Source organism: Amblyomma americanum, chromosome 6, assembly GCF_052857255.1.
Source record: "Amblyomma americanum isolate KBUSLIRL-KWMA chromosome 6, ASM5285725v1, whole genome shotgun sequence".
Classification (NCBI taxonomy): Eukaryota; Metazoa; Arthropoda; class Arachnida; order Ixodida; family Ixodidae; genus Amblyomma; species Amblyomma americanum.
Window position 1 is genome coordinate 124,002,744 of NC_135502.1, and position 23,996 is coordinate 124,026,739.

At 46.1% G+C, this 23,996-nt stretch overlaps 1 protein-coding gene across 1 annotated transcript in view; it reads right to left on the reverse strand.

Annotated features, from left to right (window-relative positions):
* The window catches only part of LOC144094061 (ferric-chelate reductase 1-like), a 35,362-nt gene extending 18,590 nt beyond the window's left edge, over positions 1-16,772 (reverse strand). Inside the window, exon 1 of the mRNA XM_077627929.1 lies at positions 16,682-16,772. The gene's annotated coding sequence lies outside the window, so the exon portion shown is untranslated. The remainder of the gene's footprint in view (positions 1-16,681) is intronic.
* Between the last annotated feature and the right edge of the window lie 7,224 nt (positions 16,773-23,996).

Consider the following 23,996-nt stretch of genomic DNA (forward strand, 5'->3'; position numbering starts at 1 on the left):
ACAAGACAGTGGTATCAGGTAGACCACTCCAATGATGCAGCTAACAAACCGCGTGGTGTGCTTGGTTCCACAGGCTCTGGCTTCCTTGGTGGTGTTCACCATGCGGCACATCCTGGACATTTTGAACGGAACCTTTTTGACGCGATGGGACAAGCCATGCATGTATGGCACACATACAGGACGTCCCTGGGAACCATCACTGCTGAGGTGGGCTGACTTACGTCCATGCCTTAATTCTTTGAAAAGGCTCTCGGCGACGGACGTGATAATGCTGTCTGGGAAGCCAGCACTGCTCAGACGGAGAGCCTGTTGTTGAACACTGAAGAACACTGAACTACATAGGCCAGACGAGCCAGTACATGAATGAAAGATTGCGGAAGCAATCAACAGTCGCAGCGCTTATGGGAGGTGGACATTTGGCGGCCCATTGCCGCAAGTGCAAAACGACAAAAGATGGAAAAACAGAGGAGGAAGAGTGCACCCCTCTTTTTCGCAGCACTCGCGTGCTGTGGCGGTTCGACAAGCAGATTGATAGGGAAATATTTGAGGCTTTCTGTATCAATAAAGCAGGATAAAAATGTGTGAGCTCCCCTTCAATAGCCCTCACGAGTAAAGAAATTGCACACCTGATAAAGAGCACGTGCTTAAATCTATTGTGAATTTACTTTTCTTTTCTTTTTTCTTTTGTACTCTATATGTCGGCGATAACAAGCGATCGTTTTTAACCAAATTTGTCTTGTATATCGAGCATGCCCCGATGCGCATAGTGATTTCTTCTCCTGCGTGTGCAATAAACGGCAGTTGAAGCCTAGCGTCTGTCCTGTGTGTTTCTGCTCTTTGTCCTTTGTATTTTAACGCTAGTAATATGTCGCAGTCTGTGGATCAAAAGCACAAACTAGCCCAACTTTATTTTTTAACCACGCTCCTTTCTAGTACACTGGGCCCTGTTCTCCCCCACTTTCTTTTACGTGACCTCCCAACTACATATGTGAATTTGCTAGCCATCACAACGTGCCGTGCCAGGATTCTCCCCTTCGCGCTGAACAATCGCTTGATTCCGTTGGAAGTTCAAGCCTTGTTTGCCCCCTGCGCTCCTTCAGTTCAACATGCAAGACGCATCGTCAAGATTAAGAGGTCAGAGCTGTGGCGGCAAGTAAGGTACTTGCACGATTGTTTGCGTGGCGTCTCGTCGTCGCAAGTGAGTGCTTAGCATGGCTGGGAAGTTGTGCTTAGGACAAGAACTCGCGAGGCTTCACTTGTCTGTGATTTTCTGTGGAAGCAGTGCCTACCAACCCTTATTGCCTGGAAGAATTGTAGTAGAAAAGTGCCTACTAAGTCTGCGCAGATAACTTGCATTGGGCAGCAACCGCTACCTGTTGAAGTCGCGGAAGTGCTGAAACTCGGACCTAAATTTAGCATTGAACCTGAGGAATCGCCTGTTTCTCTTTAAGCATGGTCAGGAACATAGCGAGCTGCGCTAGCAGCGATGATAAGAGTACGTGTCTCAAAAAGTGTGGAATGCCTCCCCTCAAAACCGCAGAAATCAACCTTAAGATTGGCGGTAAAATATACAGTAAAATTTCTAAAGGAAAAGGATCTCAAGTTACTCGTTTCCGATAAAGAAGGGGGATTTATTGTTATGCCTACATCAACGTGAAGTGAAAAAGCATGCAGAGCTGTGGAAAAAAAATTTGTGCGCTCTAGGAGTGTCCCGGCAAAGGTGAAGAAAAGAGCCTTGACTCTGTGCCATGAAATGAGCCTCGATAACCTCGCCAGAAGTATTATGGGTACGAAAAGGGACAAACTAACCTTGTTTTTCTCAACCAAGACCCATAAGGAAGGGTTACCTCTGAGCGCTATTGTCACTGAGCAGGGCTGCTGGCAGGGTCAACTCTCGAAGTTCCTGCAAAAGAGCCTTAACCTGCTGCAATTGAATTATCTTTTTCTTGCAAGGAACTCGAATGAGGTTATTGATTTTCTTTCGACACACGAGGACATCGCAGATATGCGTTACAGGTTTTATATTGACGTGGAGGAACTGCTCTACTCCATACCTCAGGCAGAGCTCTGTATCGCTGTTAAGGAAAGCATCGAGTCCTATGGTCCAGTCACATTCCAGAATTCTTCTGTTTTGTCCGTTGACAACTTCTTGGAACTGCTGAGTTTTTATCTTTCCTCTGCTCTTCTAGATTTAACGTTGACTCCTACGTACAGAAGCAAGGTATATGCATTGATTCGTGCATTGCTTTAGTTTTAAGTGAGCTGTTTTTGGCCTGTATCGACAAAGAAATCTTTTCGTGCACTGACAAGACCTTTGTTTCTAACGTTTTTAGATATGTCTACGATTACCTTGTACTGTTGAAAGGAGTGGCGCCTGAGGAAAGAGATTGCATTGTAGAGGGCGATTTTAACATTTTTAAAGATTGTGTGAATGGACTGAGATCAACACATGAGGTTCCGATTGAGGGATGCTTGCAGTACCTTGATTTTAACATTAGCTGTAATGATCATTCGGTCTGTTAGACATAATGTATTTGGTCAAAAAAGCTAATCCTAAGCTATAATTCGGCTCACTCAAAAATTGTTAAGAGAGGGATAGCTTTGAACTGCTTGAGAGCCGCTCTTCAGAAATCATGCGAACGCAAGGTGAACGTCAGTGTTCAACACGAGAATCTTCGTCTGAGCAGTACACGCTTCCCAGACAGCACTCTCACGTCCGGCGCCGAGAGCCTTGTCAAAGAGGTAAGGCATGGACGTAAGTCAGCACACCTCAGCAGTGATGGTTCCCAGGGACGTCCTGTATGTGTGCCGTACATGCATAGCCTGTCTCACCGCCTCAAAAAAGTGGCGGGAAAAGGCGGCGTACGCGTTGTTTTCTCGGCACCGTTCAAAATGTCCAGGATGTGCCGCATGGACCACCAAGGAAGCCAGAGCCTGTGGAACCAAGCACGCCACGCGGTTTGTTAACTGCATCATTGGAGTCGTCTACCTGCTACCACGGTCTTGTGGCAAGTGCTACATAGGCCAGACAGCCCAGTGCCTGAATGAAAGATTGCGGAAGCATAGAACAACAGTCGCAGCGCTGATGGGAGGTGGCCATTTGGCGGCCCATTGCCGCAAGTGCAAAACAGCGAAAGATGGCGAAATAGAGAAGGAAGAGTGCCCCCCTCTTTTTCGCAGCACTCGCGTGCTGAGGCGGTTCGACAAGAAGATTGATAGGGAAATATTTGAGGCTTTCTGTATCGATAAAGCAGAAGAGGAATGCGTGAGCTCCCCTTCAATAGCCCTCACGATTAAAGAAATTGCATACCTGACAAAGAGCACGCGCTTCAGTCTATTGTGAATTAACTTATTTTTTTCTTTTTCTTTTTTCCTCAATATGTCAGCGATAACCAGCGACAGTGATGCGCGTAGTGATTTCTTCTCCTACGTGTGCAATAAACGGCAGTTGAAGTCTAGCGTCTGTCCTGTCTGTTTCTGCACTTTGTCCTTTGTATTTTAACGCTAGTAATATGTCGTATTCTGTGGCTCAAAAGTGCGCTGCGTCCTGATGGCTTTCGAATAGGCTGCGTCTGGACGCGCATTACTAATATTGGGTGGGGGTTATGGTGACGCCAGGTAAGGCGTCGCAAATTTCCCCGTAGTGGCTCCTGTTGAAAATTTATATGGGCTGAGCAAACGTGGGCCTTGCAAAATGTTTCCAAGGATTACCCCAAGCAGGAGGAGGAGGAGGAAGAGCAAAGGCAGGGAGGTTAATGGAAGGAATAATCGGTTTGCTACCCTGCACGGGGAAGAAGTGGTAAGAGGATAAAAAGATGTAGAAGAATAGAGAGTAGCAGGAAATTGAAGTCACATGATTATCCCAACAACACCCTTGACGCACGAGCCTGAGCGCTTTCCAATGTTCGAAAGACAGTCAGTCTTATCCCCGACCCGCCGCGGTGGCTCTGTGGTTAGAGCGCTCGGCTACCGATCCGGAGTACCCGGACCCAAACCCGACCGTGGCGGCAGCGTTTAGATGGAGGCAAGACGCAAAAGGCGCAAGTGTGCTGTGCGATGTTAGTGCACGTTACACATCCCCAGATGGTCGAAATTATTCCGGAGCCCTCCGCACTACGGCAGCTCTTTCTTCCTTTCTTCTTTCACTCCCTCCATTATCCCTTCCCTTACGGCGCCGTTCAGGCGTCCGCCGAGATGCGAGAAAGATATTGCGCCATTTGATGTTCCCAGAAACCAATTTTCACTTTCTTATCCCCGAACGGACTGGTGCACTGCATCTCAGATAACCGACCACCAGCGCCTAGTGCAGGCGAAGTAAAGTTCACTCAGACAGACGTCAGGATTTGCAAGCTATAAACCCTTGAATTCTTGTAAAACTGCTCCCTTTTTTCCCGGCAAAGAGACGAGGTCCATCCAGGACATGTCACTTTCTATAGTGATACCTGATAATTTATAGTGTGTCTCGTATGGAATGGCTTAGTCGTCAATTAAGACAGGGCACCACGCCATCAACTTTCGTGCAAAAGCTAACACGACACTTTTAGTTCGCGATAGCTCAAGATGCTGACGACGCAAGTACGCAGACACAATGGACTCTGAAAGCTGCAATCTTGCTTGCACTTGAGGACGCCTGACACTTGATGCCCATATGCAGATGCCGTCTGCGCACACGGATACCGGAACTATGTTTGGTAGTCATTTGCATAGGTTGGCTGGTACGAAATTAGATAACATTGAACTAAGCAGTCCTCCTTGAGAGACACAACGCGTGGCAGGATGATCTGTCGTGTCGCCTTCATCTGTCACCATGTAGACAGCGCGGTTCCTCAGATAACTTGCAATCCACTGATGTAGGCATCCGCCCATACCGCATTCCTCGATGGCGTCTAAGATTGCATCGTGTTGAACATTGTCGAATGCGCCCTTGATATCACGGAAGAGAGCAGCGGTCAACCTGTGGCGACGTTTCTAGCGTCGTGTTCTACCGTCGACGCCAGATCGACTGCACTGTTGACAGCGGAGCAGTCTTTACGAAATGTGTCATTGCGCTTACGCATACGCTGCATTTTTCCAGAAAATATTCGAGACGCGATAATATCATGTGTTTCATTGTTTTGCTAATGCGACTTGCGACTGCTACAGATCTGTAGGATGTCAGGTCATGTGGCGATTTTGCTGGTTTGAGTAGAACTACATTGTGGCTTCTTTTCCATGAATGTGGATCTCGGGCAGTCACCCAAGCATGGTTAAACACTTTTAAATGGCTTTTTCTGCCTTGGGCCTCACGTGACGCAGCACACGGTAGGTAATTCCATCCGGTCCGAAGGAAGAACAATGTTTACAAGCAGAAAGCGCTGCTTTGAGTTCATGCAGTTTTAATGGAAGATCAAGACGATGATCCACGCTAGGAGGAGCACACCTATGCTCCGGATCCACAGATGTGTTTGCTGCAATTAGCACGCAGCCCCGCCGCGGTGGCTCAGTTGTTGGGGCGCCAGGCTACTGATCCGGAGTTCCCAGGTTCGAAACCGACCGCGGCGGCTGCGTTTTTATGGAGGCAAAACGCTAAGGCGCCAGTGTGCTGTGCGATTTCATGCACGTTAAAGATCCCCAGGTGGTCGAAATTATTCCGGAGCCCTCCACTACGGCACCTCTCTCTTCCTTTCTTCTTTCACTCCCTCCTTTACCCTTCCCTTACGGCGCGGTTCAGGTCTCCAACGATATATGAGACAGAGACTGCGCCATTTCTTTTCCCCCCAAAACCAAACCAAAAACCAATTAGCACGCAGAAATTTTCCGCAACTTCAAGAGCTTTCCGGTGCTGAAAAAGTGCCAATGAGCGGAAAGGGTGCTGCTGCTTGGTAGGGGACGGCAATGCTCGGATCACACGTCAGCTTTTTGAGATTGGCTCGGATCACACGTCAGCTTTTTGAGATTGGTGTTCGAGGATCAAGCCTGCTGTCAAATAGCGCTAGACTTGCCTTTGAGCACGCCGAGAAGCCCGGAGAACCAAGAAATCGTTTGTCCTGCGGTATTTTCTTTCTGCACTGTCGCCGAATCGCAAGTATATAGATGTGCAAAGAGCACATCTACTGGTATTATGAGAATTGGTGCCGAGATCCTACGCGATGACTCTTGCATAGCCGTAATCAGCCAATGTTCCACATCTGCTCGGGTAGTGATGAACTCACAGCGCGTTTCTAAAACACTTCGGAATGAATTCCACTCACTGCAGCGAGCCTTGGCACGTGGAAGACGGTCAGAAAAGCAAAGCTGTACATATGCAGGTGTGTGCTCACGCCCGTAAGTTTTGACATCAACACACCAAGTTGCGGATGATGATCAGTACCGCGAAACAAGGTCAGCGTCCCCGCCGTAGTAGCTCAGTGGTTACGGCGCTCGTCTACTGATCCGGAGTTCCCGGGTTCGAACCCGACTGCGGCGCCTGCGTTTCAATGAAGGCGAAACGCTAAGGCGCCCGTGTGCTGCGCGATGTCAGTGCACGTTAAAAATCCCCAGATGGTCGCAATTATACCAGAGCCCTCCACTACGGCACCTTTTTCTTCCATTCTTTTTTCACTCCCTCCTTTATCCCTTCCCTTACGGCGTGGTTCAGGTGTCCGCAGATATGTGAGACGGATACTGCGTCATTTCGTTTCCCCGACAACCAATTTCCTATTTCCTTCCCGTCATTGAGCACAAGGCCTGCATTGTCCAAGAATGTGGCATTATCCCGACCAGACTTTCCGTCCTACTGAACACACATCCAATCCACACGCTTCAATACACTGTTGTGTAAAAGCGCGTGGTGAGGCTAGCAAATTATCGGTACACGAAATAAGGTCTCAGTCAGAACTTTTGTCATCTGTTTTTTGAGAGGCCGTATAGATACTCTAAGAAAAACGTGCTGTGAGGAAATGTAATATGTCAGCAACTTGCTTGAAAAAACCGCACAAATGCCATTCACGTCTATGACCTGTAAATGGGCCCTTAACGAAGAAGACATCGCTTACCGTATTGAAAAATAAAAGCCTGTAAACAAGGTGATGAACATACGGCTGTTAAATACCAGCTCCACGAGATTCCTGGCTGAGAGACAAATGGTCTCAGCGCATAGGTTCCCACGGAGAGCGCCTCACAAAAGTCGCAAAAGTTCTATGCATCGCCTGTTTTTTTTCGTTGCATAATGCAACACTTGCGCTATGCAGATAAGATCCGAAACCAAGAAGACATTGCTTACGTGTGCTCATGCTAACACAGATAACTCCCTACCCGCAGCCTAAGATCCTGCATGATTAACAGATTCTCGCGCTGTGCTTTGGATGACGATTTATTTTAGGTGCTTCTGGTGCTTGCAGTCTCTTCACCATCAGTAAATCCTGTCTTAAAATATTATGATTTTTAAAGCCACAGCTCTTAACATTCTTCACTCTCGCGTCGACGGCGTCAGACCTGGACACCGCGCTCAGATACTGCGCACTATAGCCGGATACGAGTCGAGAAAAAAGCGACTTTTCCCCGATTAAGGACTTCCTTTAGGCCAATGGCCTAGGCCGATTCTCCTGCATTTGCTTGGTGAGTAGCTTGGCTGTAAACGGAGATGCGTGACAATGCAGAGAGGGCACTATCCTCTTTCCTCTGCCACTCCCTGTTTTGTCACACTAGCAGGTTCATGAGAATCGGCTGACACGATTTGCTGGAACGGCGTCCTTTGTCAGGAAAAAGCTGCTTTTTTATTGACTCGTGTCCGACTGTAGTAATCACTTGGTGTGTAACCGAGCAGCAGCGCGCGAAGACGCTGCTGCAGCCTTCTGCAGCAGCCTACGCCTAAGAAAGCCGGCAAGGCTGTCCAGAAGGGTGATGGTGCACAAGGCGACGTGCTTTTGCAGTAAAAGCACTCGACTATCAGAGAGGAGACTAGTAGTTTGAACCAAAGCACTATACAGATGCTTTGCCCTCCCACCACAGCTAATGCTCAAGCATTCGTGTTATACACTGGTAGCAGTGAGGTAGGTTCATAAGTGTGGTAACATTAGGAAGGCCATCAAGGAGAAAACTGTAAAGTGGCGGTGGCGGCGGCGTCCGCATGAACCCTCCACTTGGCAACCATGGCAGGGGATTTCTCTCTCTCCAGTTGTCATCTGCCGGCCGCCTCATCTCCCTCAGGCTCTCTCCCCCTCCTACTGTGCACTTGTCAGAGAGGGTAAGTACACATCGCACGAAGAATACTCAGAAAGAATGAAAACGACCAAGAAGAAAATGACTCGGACAACAGCAGGTATTTGTGCACAATACACAGCCTCATCGAGAACTACCTATGGAAAACTGTGGCTTGCCCGAGCTATTCTTTCTCACATTGCTCAGAAAGAGCAACCTGGGTATCACAATGCCAAACGCCTCCTCCTGGTGCTGTGGTGCAATGGCTACCTTAGGCACTGCGTCGGTACTGGAATGAGGATTCGCCGTGATCTACGAATGCGACATACTGAGTATCTGCATAGTTGGAATTGGAATAGAATCAGAATTGAAATGCCTTGGGGAGTTCAAAACAACTGACTCAGAATTCGAATATATTCGCGAGTGAAACAAGAATGCTGTGGGATTTCCACCGCATAAATCCAATTTATAACCCCTAAATTTTAAGTTTGTTTCATTTCCCGAAATCAGTTTCCTGTGAGGTGCACCTAAACTACTGCTGTAGCCGCAATATTAATAAGACGCATCGTGAAGCTCGCCGAGTTTGTACATACAGACCTAATTACTGGAGTCCCTGAATTGCGCCGGCAACGCGATGGAACCGAAGGCCGCAAGCGGAGGAAGGCCGAGTATGCATGAGAGCGTAGAAGCGTCAATAAAGGACCATGAGGCACCATAGCCAGGCAGTGGCCTGTGAAACGCTTAAATAGGCCTGCTACTCCAGACTTCTCGGCCCCGATTAATACGCTGACGCAAGTATCCAGGCCTGCGAAACAACAACGGCAGTTTACGGACCTTGCAATCTTGCCCTGAACAAAACGTCAACGTTTCGCCTCTCAGAACCTCCTTCCTCCTCCTGTGCAGAGATGCTGTTCAAGAGGCACTTTGCTCTGTGGCCGCCGTTCCCATGCTACCCACGGCCCGCATTGTCATTCGCACCGACGTCCTTCACGTCACACGCCTACTACGACGAGTCAGTCGCATCCCAGAAATCTGCCAAGACATCCATCGTCTAGCGGCACACATCCCGCAACAAATCCGTATTGAGTGGGTCCCGCGGGACCTCCTGAGCGCACAAAGCCGCGCAGATTCTACGACCCACCTTTCCGCCCCAACCTCGTCTTTGCCTCGACTCCTCGCTCTGGATGGCACCACCCTCCTTTTAACAAGAAAGGAGCACCTCCAGCGCCGCACACTTGCTCTAATCCCTCCGTGTGCGGTAACCCTCCCCCGTGGTCTTACCTGTGCAGAGGAGGTTGCGCTTCGGAGGATACGGGTAGGGGTTGCCCTAACTCCAGCGGTCACACGCAAGTCGCCGCATTTCCAAGATTATATCCCCACCCAGGGTGTCCAGTCTGCAAGATCCGAGATTGTGAGGTGGATATCCACCACCTGTTGTGGGTTTGCCCGGCGCTCAAGCCGGCGAGAATTGGGCACCTGGTGGCAGTGGGTCTCTCACCGGACAATCCGGATTCCTATATTGCCTGGACACAGGGTCCACATCATCGTTCACTACTTGATTTCGTTAGATAAGCCAACCTTTTTTTCATTTATTTAAGCATCCCTCACATCTCTCATTTCATAACCTTTAACCCTGATGCAATAAACATCGCTTGAAAAAAAAATACATCAAGCCAGTAAGCTCTGCTCTACTAATTTTTTTCACTGAGTTCGGTCTTATTTTCCGAGATTAGTTTTCTTTTAGGTTGGGCTACACTACTGCTACATCCGTGGAAAAAGAAAACGAGTACGGATTTTGGGGCCATATATTCTGTCATTTCATTTGGTTTCCTTTCATATGCTCATCTGCTCATTGGCCGCTCATGTCGGTTACGTACACGCTGGAGATGAAGTCACACTGGCCTCAACAGAAATATGCCAAGCAAGTCCACTTCAGTACCATATGTGACCATCGGTTATCTGCGATCCGAAGTACATGCCGAAAACATAACTGACGGCCGACGCCCTTTCGAAGCGCTGTCCACGCCCTGCTCATGTCCATTTTCAATTTCGCCCAAGATATCACTGACTCGCGTTTGTTTCTCAAATCAATTCTGCTCTTCGCCTGTTACTTAATATTAACACTATCACTTTCCCTTCCGTCACTCAAAATGCTGCTAATAAATGTTTTAAAGCCCGTGGTTATCCTTGAACGTTTTCATATATGGCACCAATGGCGAGATACAACTTTTATAAACTTTCCTCTTGAAGGCACTTACTCCTATCAAAAGGCAAATATTACAGGCCTGACTCAAGCATAAATCCTTCTGCAGTCTTTTTTGTAATCATAATATTCTCCATAAGTGTTCGTTTCATTGTACCCCCTTACCTTGTGCTGGTGACACTACAGCACTGACAACAGACAAATGGTTAGATGTGTTATGGTAAAAGAAATAAAGAGGCGAAGACGAAGCGAAGAGATGGCAAGCGTACCTCAACGCCCTGGAAGCCTGGCTGGACGTCTTAAGTTTAGTTTTAAATGTTCATAAGAGTGCGCCCCTCGTTTTCCCGCGGGCATCTCCTCTTTACAACTCCTTCCTGCATCACAATACCCCACGTGTATGCCGTAATATGCCTGCGTATTACCTACAATCCGCAGTTCGACCGGGGACTACAAAGGTGAGCGCGCCCTTGGCAGGTTGGCGCGAATCAGCCACAAAAAACTCGGCATGCGTCGTGAGACTTTCCTCTTTCTTATAAACTTTATTTAAGGCCCCTACTTGAACTAGGCTGCGTTCTTTTTTCTGATTGTGCGAGGTACAGGCTTCAATCATTGATTCTTTTGAAGAGACGTGCTCTCCGTCTCTCTCTTCGACTACCAAAAACTGTGGCAAATGCTGTGCTGCTCTTGGAGACGCGAACACCTGATTTAATTTCAAGGTATCAGCTTCTCATTGTGCGAGCTTTCCTTAGAGCTTCAGAGGTTATTCCAGGATTGGCTACCTCACATTTAGGACTGTTCTTCGGCATTATTTGGCCTGGTATAAGCTCGCGTTTACAAATTTTCTGCTATCAAAAATGTCAGTCACAATCAATTATGTAGTAAAAGTTCGCAACCTGCGGACCGATGCTGTTATTCACTTTGACAACACCCTCCAAAGTAATGCAAGGAATTTGTCTGAAAATGTTTTAAATGGGCTTAGAGAAGATTATGTGGCCAAATTTCCAACACATACTAGAATTTTCAAAGGTACCTGTCATCAAAAGGAAAAGGCATCTATTGGCATTTATTCCAGGTGCCTTGATTGCAGTTATTCTTTTCGGGCCCCATATTATACGCCTATATTCACTGCAAAATTTCAAGCGACTCACTCGGCCTTACAATAAGTTCCTTGCAACGTTAGTGAGGTTATTACACTTGCTGACAGCCTTTGTGTACTGACTAAACTCGAAGGCTCAAGGAACGCTCTTCTGAGCCGTTCCCTAAGATTTTTCATTCGACCACATGTTAAATACGTGCGCTTTCACTGGACAGCAGGACACTGCGGCATTGATGCTAATGTGATGGCTGATTATTCAGAGAAGGCTGCCCTTTGCGGGCCTATGGTGCCATTTACTCCAAACACTGTGCAAACTGGCAATAGCTCGCGTCCAACGGTTCCTACTACTGCATTCCTTGAGTCATTAGCCTTCCTTGCTGCAGCGGATTTTCAACACTTCGCATTTCCTTGGAGTGCGCGCGTATGTATTTCACGGCAATAGGAGTTGTCTATGACCCTTTTGCGGAGCAGAATTTCACAACTAAATCTATATTTGTTCCAATCGGGATTCTCTCTGTCGAGCCTTTGTGAAGCATGTGGTGGAATCGAAACACTAGAGCACTTTATCTTCACCTGTCTGGGGCTGGCTTCTCAGCGAAAAGCTTATCTGCAGACTCCCCTCGCTCGATAAGGGCTTCCTCTTTCTATTCCGGTTTTTCTCTCCTTCGGGACAAGCGCCAGGACATGTCCTAAAACCAGTGTGCAATTATCTACATAATTTAATCACTGCGCCAGGAAGACTCGTTTCTTAATGAAAATTCACAATTATTTTAGCACGAAATTGTACGAAATTAGCACGAAATTAGCAACAATTGTTTTATTGCACTAGGCAGCCTAAAAAATTGAAAATTGGTTTGTAGGAAAAGAAAAGACGCAGTAACTGTCTTATATATCTCGGTGGGCACCCGAACCGCGGCGTTAGAGAAGGGATAAAGGAGGGTGTGAAAGAAGAAAACAAGAAAGAGGTGCCGTACCAATCCCCAACGATGGGTACATGTCACTCCAACAAAGGACAACAACATGGTCGTAGGATGAAGACTTCGGTCACTCTAGCTGAGCCGAATAAAATATTCATACTCTGTTCCAACATTAAACGCGCTTTCGAAGCAAGCGGCGTCTGAGTCTCCTGTCTGTAGATCCCTGCCACCTAACGTGCAGGAGCCGCTGATAATTTTGTGATAAAGCCTATCGTTTCTGCACCTTGCAGACTGCCCTTATAGAGCTTTCGGGCTGCGATATGCTGTGCACACATAAGCTTGGCTGAACAAGCGCTGCGACACGGTGAGGACGCGCTAAATAGCTACGCAATAACGCAGTCGCAGTGCGCTAAACAAGCCGGCGAAAAAATGCTGCGTCGAAAGATGGGAAAAAACCTTAACCTATCTAATTAGCGTCGTGAGCTGAGCCGTAGATTCGCTCGGAATGCAAGCGGGAATGCAGAATGAGGCTCGCCGGCTGCACCAAGCACGTGAGAGCCCAGAGCACGGACGCGTCTTTCGCCGGAACCGTCGGAAAGCGCGAGCGCTTCGCTGAGTTGCCAGTCCAAGGAAGCCCGGAGGTGCTGTCTGAACTTCCGCCGGTCTCTGAAACATTCACGGCCGGCTGCGATGCATAATTTAATCTCTTGCACAGGAACGCGTGGCCACTCTGTTGGCTCTGAGGGGCGTCTGGCCGGTTTTCGCCTGTAGCTGGGGCGCTGACGCGCTGCTCGGCGGCAGCTGCGACATGATTACGGGCGCTGAGAATACATGCAATCTGGGACACCGTGTTTGTATTGCGATAGTTTGGTCACAATATAGGATGCAGGGGCTGAAGCTCAAGACCTGTGCGCATATATTTTTTTTTTAATGGCTTCACGTTTCTGCCTCATATTTTCTGCCTTGCAGTTATGGATGTAAACTTGCCAGAAATTTGGGATGTCGCAAAAAAACATGCAAGAAAAAAACTTTTCTAAAGGAAATCTTACAATCATGGGTAAAATACTCGAAACAAATATCTTCGCAGAATTCTTTGCCAGTTAAGGATCAACTTCGAAAACAAGGTATCTTAATGGATTCTTGCTCCAATTTATTGAATGCTGTCTGCTACTTTGGCTTCCCAAGGACAGCCGTTTGATCTCATGTGATGTAGGGGGCAGTACGCCAGCACTCACAGCCATTGCCTAGAATCCACACGCGACTCAAACTTGCAGGTGCCAGAGGTGGGCACCGTACAAGGGAGCGTTTCAAGGACGTCTAGCTACCGTTGCCCTAAGGCCCAATGTAACTAAAAGATAACATCTGGGAGTACGATGTCGAAAGCTGGCAGCACAAAGGACAAGAATGGAGCTTGCAAACAAGCTAATCATTGTCTTGAATGAATTGCTTCACTCTTCCAGAACAAGTATGAGATCTATACCAATGACGCAGCTTTGGTCTTTATAACCGATACAAGCTGAAGGCCTAGATGCTTTGAATGATCGCACTCTTAAGCTGTCAAAGCACGCGCTCTGGCCTCGGCTCCTGGTGGTCGATTTGACAGCTATGGTGATGAGGGAAGCATAAAAACTGACCGCGCTTTCGGCATCTTCACTTACTCACCACATGATGCCTGGACAAACGAGCACGGGGTGGGCGTGATGAACGTTCTCTTCCCTACGTCGGCGCTAATTCTTTTCAGTAACATGGGAACTTATGATCACGAGCGGATTGTATATCATATATCTCCAGAGATTTTACAGAACATTCGGGGCATGGAATGGAAAAATTTTGCCTTATAGTTGAAGACAATGCGAGTAACTTGAAAGCTGCATATGGGCGATCATAATACAGAATTGTCCCTTGTCAAATCGCTGGATTTCTGCGTCGACGCACTTGTTTTTCTCTGACGTAATCAAATTAATACACTTCGAGAAGTTAAGATGGAGAAATGTGTGACCAGATGTATAAAGAACACTTTTCTAAAGAATGTTCAATTAATGAGGCGACTGCTTACTTTTCTCTGTAGATCACCCCCCCCCCCCCTCCCTCACCCCTTCTTTGCTGTTGGGCACAATGAGCTATTCTGCAATAGAAAAGCCGAAGTGCCTTAGCAGTGCCTGGCGCGGAAAAAAAGGACGCTTTTTCTTCCTTGAGGAAGCAAGTCTTTCCATGCAAAGATAAATGGCAGCGAGGTAACAGCAGCTCACTTAAACTTCCGGGTTCATCATTTTTATCGCACTGAAGCCGCCTGCTCATGCAGAAAGAAACCGCTCAACATTTTAAATATCTTCTTTGCGCCACGTCGCTTAGAACGGAAAGTACAAGGCGCAATGAGTAAATAGAGCACGTCAGTACTTCGTGCCGCAGTCGTTTAAGCTTTTCCTATAAACTGACACGTTAGCATGCCGTTATGGCTAAACACTGAATCGTTTTAAAACCTATGCGTAATACTGAATAAAGGCTTTTGCTTTTCTCACAGAGCAATCTATGACACTGTATGCTAAGCACTATACTAGAAGGTGCCCAGTGTTTTGAAACCTCCATGCCGCGCGGAACAAAATTTCATTAATAGCTTTTACAATGTTTTGTGTTTTTATCCCAGCCCTCCCATCACTACCTGCAGGTGAGTACTGGAAGGAATCTGGAAGCGAATGTAAAGGCTTGAAATTCAATTGAGGACAAAGATTTGAGGCTACAACAAGGTATAGGTGCGGCATTAAGAGACAAAAAGAGAGCAGAGTGGGTAAGGGCACAACCGTGAGTTAATGATATGCTTACTGAAATCAAGATAAAGTCGGCATCTGTAAGTACTGTAATATGAAGGGAAGATAACCGATCGGCCCTTAGGGTAAGAGAATGCATTCTAAAAGAAAGAAAGCGTAGCAGGGGGGCAGAAAGTAAGGCCTAGGAATAAGATTAAGAAGTTTTCGAGGATAGGGTGACCACAGCTGGTGCAGGACATGGATAATTGTAGGTTAATGGGAGACGCCTTTGTCCTGCAGTTGACTGGTTTTCATGATGGTCGTGGTTTGCATAATTACGGCGGGGTCTAAAGTCTCTGACTCCCCTCCAAGTTTCAAACCGTGCCACACTCCATGCTGGCGCAGCCTCTTGGTGTCGACACCAACTGCACAGTTCTTGACGCCAGGAGTGCATCGCCAGGTGAGGCCCGCATTCAACGCCGCATGATTCGGAAATTTGCGAGGGGAGGGGTGTCAGAGACTTCTGGCCCCTCTTGTACATCAAAAGACAGAGGCCTGGCGACGAAGACAAAATTCGGCGGTAGGCGAGCTTTCAAAGTGTCTAGGCTTGGAAATAAGGTAATTTGCATTTCATAAAAAATAAAAGTGAAGGGCAGTGAGCGTAAATTTACTTCCTCTAAAGTCGGAAGCAGCTTAGAGAAGTGAATAAGTCCCCCAGCAGATCATGTGGCATTCACCCAAGATGGGTCATTGCTTATGTACCTTCAAATCATGAAGACGCCAGCTACTAATAGGGAAGCATGAGCTTCACGTTGTTGAAGCTGCAGTACTTAGAACCGAAGAGCACTTTGAACTGGAGAAAGCATCTACAGTATCAGAAGACGGACAGAAGTGATAGGCAAGAAGCGCACACATATTCAGCCGCTCTATCAAGTAAGTCCCGGGAGAAACATCAGGGAACACATGGGAAGACAAGGAAAAATTTCGTGGGGGGTCAGGCTGAAGCACCAGTAAAAGGAAACACCTTGGAGAGAAACGGTTTGATGTCGTAGAGGGCCTATCCGCCGCTACACGAAGGTGAACAAGGGAGCAATGAGGAAATTAGCGCAGACGAGATCCAGGGCTTGCCAAGCAATGTTTCGTGATATGGAAATAAGTCTACTTTGGAAGGGGATACACATGTTGACGCGAAATTATGACAGAAGAAAGGAATCAGTATAGCATCAGTCAGAACACGGCATTAAATATGCAACTGCATAAAAACTCGAAGCAACTGAAAACTAGGTATAAGCAGCACTTCATAAGCTGCACTCCATGCGAGGAGCAAGGACGACCTCTGACTCTCACGGCTGTTTTGGTGCTCTATGATTCACAAGACTATGCTCGCGTGATCGAAATCACATCAGTGGTTTGTGAAAGGCAAATTGCTTTTCCTTAGCGCTTTAATCGCAGGCTCAAATTACTTTTCGAAACAATGAAAGGTTAAGAGGTTTTTCTCATCTTTCCAGAGCGAAGCCTTTTCGGGAGTATCGGGTCTGTGAAGAATAAGCTTTGTTCCACTTACCACGTATGACGTCTCCGAGACTTCTGGTAGCAGGGACGCTCGTGAAGTAGTTCCTTCTGCTGCTCTTGGAGCAAACCACGGCGGGAGTAACAGCCCCTCACTCTATATATACACCTTCCCGCTTGCACTTGAGAAAGAGTTGCCGCGCGCTATCTGCCTACTGCACTGAAAAGTTTGAATACCTCGCGTAAAAACTTCCCTCAACAAAGATAAATGAACACATATCTGGAGTCGTATCGCCCGCTGGAAAACCCGCTTTTAATAACCTCTCGTGCACGGGAACTGGCTATGCGGAGATTACATATCACTGTGCACATCCCGAGATAGCGTGAGACGGAAGATCTGCAGCTGTAAATTCCATTAGAGCCCTTTTCCATCGGCACACACCCGCACCATAATCCTTATCAACATAATCATGTCCACTGCAGGGCAAAAACCTCTGGAAAACAAAGAACGCAAACTGTGGTGTACAAAAAGCAAAGAAATCACGAAAACCAAACAGATCTGGCAGAAAAAGAATTATTCAGTGGTGCTCACAGCATAGAATATTGTGCGCGGAAAAAACGAGCATTTATAGCAGTGACCGCAAAATATGCGCTAGTAAGCGCGTGTGATGGCAACAGGTATGCCGGGATGTTAGAGGCATAAGTATACTCAGGGGACGAGTGGTAACTTATGCAACGTTGTAAATAGAGGAAGCCAAGGTGATATTTCCTTCTTCGCATTTCAAGGGTTACCAGTCTTATGTTACCAGTCATGACCTCAGTATGCGAGTGTGAGACTTCATACTTGTGACAAAACGAGCGTAACAGCTTTTATATTGAATTCTTTCAAGTTTATTAATGTTTTGCTGAGTAAAAGGGGCCCACACTGTAGATATGAAGTTAGGTAGTCCAGACTGTTTGGCCAGTTGGTGAACGATGTTCGCAACAAAAAGTTTGCGCAAAATATATGTGTCTTCAAAGAGAAACAGACCTTCAAGTTTAACAACTTCCACTTGTATGTTTGCGTTTATCTGTTTCTCTCCTACGTCCCGCCTGCTTTTTGCAAAATTTGGTTTGCAATGACTATAGATAAGGAAGAAGTTTTGATTTGGTTTATGAGGGTTTAACGTCCCAAAGCGCCTCAGGATATGAGAGACGCCGTAGTGAAGGTCTCCGGAAATTTCGACCACCGGGGGTTTTTTGACGTGCACTGACATCGCACAGCACACGGGGCTCTAGAACTTTGCCTCCATCGAAATTCGACCACCGCGGCCGGCATCGAACCCGCGTCCTTCGGGCCAGAAGCCGAGCGCCATAACCATTCCGCCACCGCGGCGGCTATGTCAGTAGTTTTGTAGGAGAAGGAAGGGGAAAATCAAAGCTGATGTTTCAAAAATATAGCTGCTGAATGTGGACGAACATATGTTGTCTAAATTAAGTTCAAGACAAGATGGTTTGTGATTGCCATAGATAGATTATTGCAGTTACTAACCTGCGGTAGAGTTCATAATTTGCGTTTATAACGGAATATGAACTTTAACTATAACTTTAACGCGTTATTTTTATATGTCATCAGAAAACAAACTGTCTCGTAGTTAACAGCCATGGAAAACTCACTGCGCAAATAAAACGCACTGTCCAGGCTCGAGTATATATAGTTCAGTTTGTTCAACCCGCACACCTAATTTGGTAAAAAAAAACAACACAAACTTGTTGGTAAACAATAGAATGTGTGGGACTGAGGTAACTACAGTACTATTATCCTACATGAACATCTGAAACAGGAACAACTCCAGGAAACTTCCCTGAGCACATCCAAGGTGAATAGAAGACAACTGGAGCGGCTGCTTTTAATTGAAACACACTTAGAGAATCGGCAATCGCTGAGAGAATCGGTGAGAGAATCGGCAATCAATGAAATTAACATATCGAGATGAGTATTGTGTTTTAGTTTTTGGACAGGTGTTACATGACTTAATTAGTCGAATGCTTTGCTACAATCTGTAAATACTACGCCGGTTTCAGAACTGTTATCAAGAGTTTTTTTATCATAGCTATGCAAAAACTGCTGAGTACAGAGCATTTTTTTTTTAAGAATTTGTTAATACATTTTTCAATAATGAGTTCTAGACACTTACTGCATGCAGGAGTTAAATATATAGGGCGGTAGTTTTGCACTAGTAAGTGGTTGCCTTTCTCAAAGGAGGAAAAAACTTGAGCGCGCTTCTAGTGAGATAAATTTTTTTATAGCACCAAAGATTTTCCAAAGATCACGACTAGAAACTTAGCAATGAATTCTGCACAGCGCAGAACAATGGAAATTCTGTAAATTACCAGGACCAGGTGACGTTTAAGTCTTAATTTCTGAAAACAAAGCACTAATCTATACCTGATAACTTTAACTGCTGATGTTGGAAAATGTGCTGTTTCGCATACCTCCTAAATATGTTTCAGGTAATGCACTGTAAAAATATGCATTGAATTTTTGAGCAATACTTTCTGAACCTTTAACTATGCTTAGATCACCTGAGAATGTTTTAGCACATTTCTTGCTATCGCACACGCAAATTCCAAAATTTTGTGTGGTCATTTTTGAAAAAATTGGTTACGCGTGTTAAAGCGGTAATCCTTTAATTCATCAACCGCACCCTAAGATTATTTGTATTTGTATCATTGGGCGCCAGTATTTGCGCGTGCACGTATTGCGAAGGAGGAAGAGGAACAAAATTTTATTTGTCATATGACAAAGAAGGTAGGGTTTAGGGATAAGGTTTATACAGGAGCGTGGGCCCTGTCGACGGGGCTAGGTGGTTTGAAGTCCATTATTCTTGGTGACCTCCAGAGCCCAACCCACTATCCTGAGTTGTACCTCCGTGTCAGCGCTGGGCAACGCAGTCTGCCACTGACTCTGGTTTGAGATTTGGAAGCTAAGAGGTGGTTAATCCTCTGGGCAGTCGAATAGGATATGATTGAGGTTTGCTTTAGAATGATTGCAGTTTGTGCAGCGGGAATTGTATTCCGCGGGACACATAAGGAAGTAGAAATAAGAAATTTGGAATGCACCCTTTTGAAGTTACCTCAAGGAAACCTGCTCTGGTTTGATGAGGGATTTGAGCGGGTGTGGGTATTTGAGTCGACCGGTTTCATAGCGGAGGGTGATTTCCTGGTAGGTTACCAGGCGCTCCCTCCTGAACCAGGGTCACTGGTCGCTGTGCGCCCCTGGCGCGGAAAGTAGAACCTTCAGAAACCATTTATTTTGCACGATTTACTGTCCCGTTTGCCTTTAAATAGTTCCCTCCTCCCCATTTTTTTCGACAGTGTGAAACACCGTAACCAAAGTAACCACCGAAATCTCCCCGAACGAATATTCCCCTTCCTGGTTCAAGAATATTGATGTTAACTCCTTAATATTCCTTTCATAATGGAATAGGCTTGGGCAGGTTGGTAAATTGTAACACAGTATCTCAGAGAACCAGAGAGCATGACAACCAGCAGCAGGACAGCATTAGATTTTTAGATCTGCGGCTGCTTTTCAATCACGATCATGACTGCTGGTTTTATAAACATAGAGCCAACAAGCCTCCTTTGCCTTACAGCTCTGCACACTCAAAGTTGGTAAAGAGAAGCATTGTTCTTTTCTTCTTGTCGAGCACTCACTGCAAGTCATGCGGACATGCCGTGGAATAAAGTGTACAAAAGCAGGTGGAACGTTTGCAGGCGACGAGTTCTCCCAAATACATCATTGTTTCAGTCGCCGGAGGCCTGCATCGCAGAATAAATGTTCTGTAACATATACGCGACGAACAGAGAGCGGAGGAGAGAAGGAAAATGGAAGAGAAAAGAAAGAAAGAAAAAGTAGCCGTGATTCCCTACCTGCATAAGGTCTCTCACAATCTAAGGAAGGTATAGGGCAACGCTCTGGCGTAAAAGTAGTATTCACGGCTCCTAGAAAGCTTTCGAGTGTGCTCAGAAAGAGCTGCCCTACCCGAACGCGGAAACCTCAGTGCAAAATTTAACACAGAAATCTCCACGTGCCTTGCAGGAAGGAAGTGGTATACAAAATTCCACTTTCATATGGTAGGCACTACATAGGGCAAACGAGCAGAGCACAACAGTCAAGTTGGAAACATCACCACAGACGGCCACCTGGCGATCCATTGCAAAAAAAAAAAATGTGACGCAGAATCACCCTGACATCCCCTGTTCGACAAGACCGTCATTTTGTATCGGCACCATAAAGAATTGACAAGAGAAATGAGGGAAGCTTGTGAGATGAAACGGGCAGGAGATCAATGCGTCAGCAGGCCGTCTGTGGCATTATCAACGAAACAGCCCGATTTCTTGGAATGACGACACGTGGCACTTCTGTCAAGTTTTTTCATCTTTCTATCGGCTTTGTCAATTGCGTATATATGCTCCTGGTCTGCAATAAATCCGTTGTTTTAAAAGTTAGCGCTTCTCCCGTCTCATCTTTGTCCTGCGTTCTTCCCGCGCCTGAGCTATGTTTACTGTGTTATTTCTTTCATCGCTATGTTATTCCTGCTTCCGGATGTTTCACCTTGTGGTTAAAGACGAAACTGCGTAAAAATCAGCTCAAAGTTTGTAAGCCGATGGGTACAGCAATGTACATCATACTTTACTGGCCTTTTATGCCTCGTCACACGCCTGGTGGTCACAGCAGAAGTATAAATAAAGCAATACGCTATAAAGCAGAGTTAAGGGGCACTGAAAAGCATGCAACTGTTTTCATGCCTACTTCCTCTGTTTCTCGCATATGTTCTGTGTTTCCCTGGTGATTCGCTCGCTTTGCTGCCTGTCATTTTTTTTCCCGTGCCCAGGTACGCATTCAGACGAGCTTTGGCGCAGCCGTTGACCTTTGCGAACGTTAATCATTTGAAGTGTTGTGACCGTAAATTTTCATTCTCAACGGCGGGAAAATTTATCTACGCGACGCACAGCTAGAAGGCAGCAATGTGAAGTGTAGCTTTGTGAAGCATGGGCATGATTAGCGCGAAAAGCCGCGCCTAGTGACAGCTGGACGCCGATGTCGCGTCTATGTGTAGCAGGCCGTGCAGCGGATCGCATTTTATCGGGAGTACATTGTGCACAGGGTGCACGATGTCAAGTTCATTCAGCCTGTTATCAGCGATTATCAGGCAGAAGCTTCGGCTCTGCTTCACGCTAAAGATAACGAAGGCATTGTATAGGGCACAGCCACCTTACTGTGCGCAAGCGCAGGCGTCAGACATGACTGAGATAGAACCACAGATTAAAGTGGCTCTGAAGCACCTTCTGAGAAGAGTACCTTAATCTTGCTCAATCACTCCATTCGGCTGTCATGCACACCTGAACCAAATAATACAATTATATACGCCGCAGAGAACCCCCAATCAGGCACCAATGTTGGGAACCATTTCCGGCGACTCGCGCCATCATTCGTTTCAGAAACACTCCTGCGTGCGGCGGTTAAGATATCGCTATTAATAAGATTAATTCAGACGACTCGCAGCTACCGTGGCCGCGGCCGGCGAGTCAGGGAGCTAGGCCACCGGGAGAATTCTCGTGGGCGCCGGCAGTGGTGTCGGCGGAGAAGCACCGACCTTTACGCGTACAAAACGTGACAACAGGAGAGGGAAAGGCACGAAGACATTGAAACTAAAATTTCCGCTACATATAGACCAGCTTATAAAGCGCATTCAAAAGTCTTCCTGGAGGAAACTCGTTGAGCAGTGTCCTTTAACACCAGAGGCATACCGCAACTATACTCAGAGCTCCTTCGAGAGCCCCTTTTAAAGCTAGCAGCCCTTAAAACTTCTTCATTCACAAGCTGCCGAAAAGCAGTGGTGAAGCAAGTTTCCACACCTGCGAGCGGGTAATTTTCTGTAAAAGGGCGTAATGCATAGCAGCTGCCCGGTAAGGAAGGTCTAAAATAAAACTTCTTTTCCTATAATGAGTAGAGCAGATTCACTTCAGTCATTTTTATTGTCCTTTTTTATGCATTTTAAGATATTCGGCAGCAAATGAGGTCCATAAGGTTAAGTCTAAAAATAAAAATTCAAGCAGCGAGAAAATATACAATATCAAGAAAATAGACGCCGTTCGAAAAGGGCAAAGCCTATATTTATCAATAAAGAAGGTATATTTTAGCGGAAAGAAATGCCAGCGAAATTTCAGTGAGGAACTGCAGCAACATGATAACTCATCTGCAACACCCATTGAAAATAATTTTACACCACAGTTAGAGCGCAAACACCGAGGAATTATGCAGCAATACGATGCCATCAGTGATTGAGTAACGAAAAAATGAATAATTCCACTAACGGCGCTTTGCTTCAGCACGAGCAAAAGTAGTTTTAATTTTGTCGAGACCACAAGACGCATTGTTCGGGAGCATACTTTAACATTATTGTGACCGTATTCGTAATTTTTAATTCAATTCAATTTTATTTCATTTCGCGGTTTTCGAGGGCAAGCTGAGGCTAAGGCTCTCTGCAGGCGTGATAAAGGCCCTAGTCCCCCTCTGTACAGTCCGACAGCAGTAGTCCGTCTGCCACGTGTTGCAGAGATGTTGGTTAAAAAGGACGCATTGAGACCACGCAGGTGATAATACATAGAATGAACTCAAACTCTGACACATATGCACACTCTGCAAGGACCTACTTACTAGAATAGCCAATCTTATGACACAGGGTTACAATGTCATAATTCCAAGAAATAAACACAGCCAAATTGAAGCACAAGTATAGAGAACGTTTTACAAGAAATCAGCAAATTGTTACACATGCATATAGGACGTACTACACCATAGAGCGTATCACAATAAATCAGCGAAATGACACACATATTATGAACCGTAAAATACCTGCAACACACATAAAAAGATGTTATGCTCAAGCTTAACAAACCACAATGCATAGACCACGAATTGGTAAAGAAGCATATGTCGTAAATCAACACTCGCACAAGCCAAAAGGAAAAAAACATGAACAAAAGAACTGATTCAGTGGTTATAATATATGTTTTCATTTCACAGCAATTATCTCACGTTCTTTTGAATCATACCTTGTGCCACAGTTGAAATCCACAAGATGTCCTTTTTTGTTTGTAATTTCAATGCACTACTACATAAAAGTTTGTTTTCCAGAGCTGATTCGTACCTTAGGAGTATGTGTTATATTCTGTCTGAAACAATAATTGGACGTAGTTGCATCGTTGGAATCTGGCATGCGTTTTTTCCCCATGCATGAACTGAAGTAGTTTCATGATATAAATTTGAGCCGCACGAAGCATAGCATACTCTCGAAAGAGTGGAGAATTCCTCAAATCTGCAG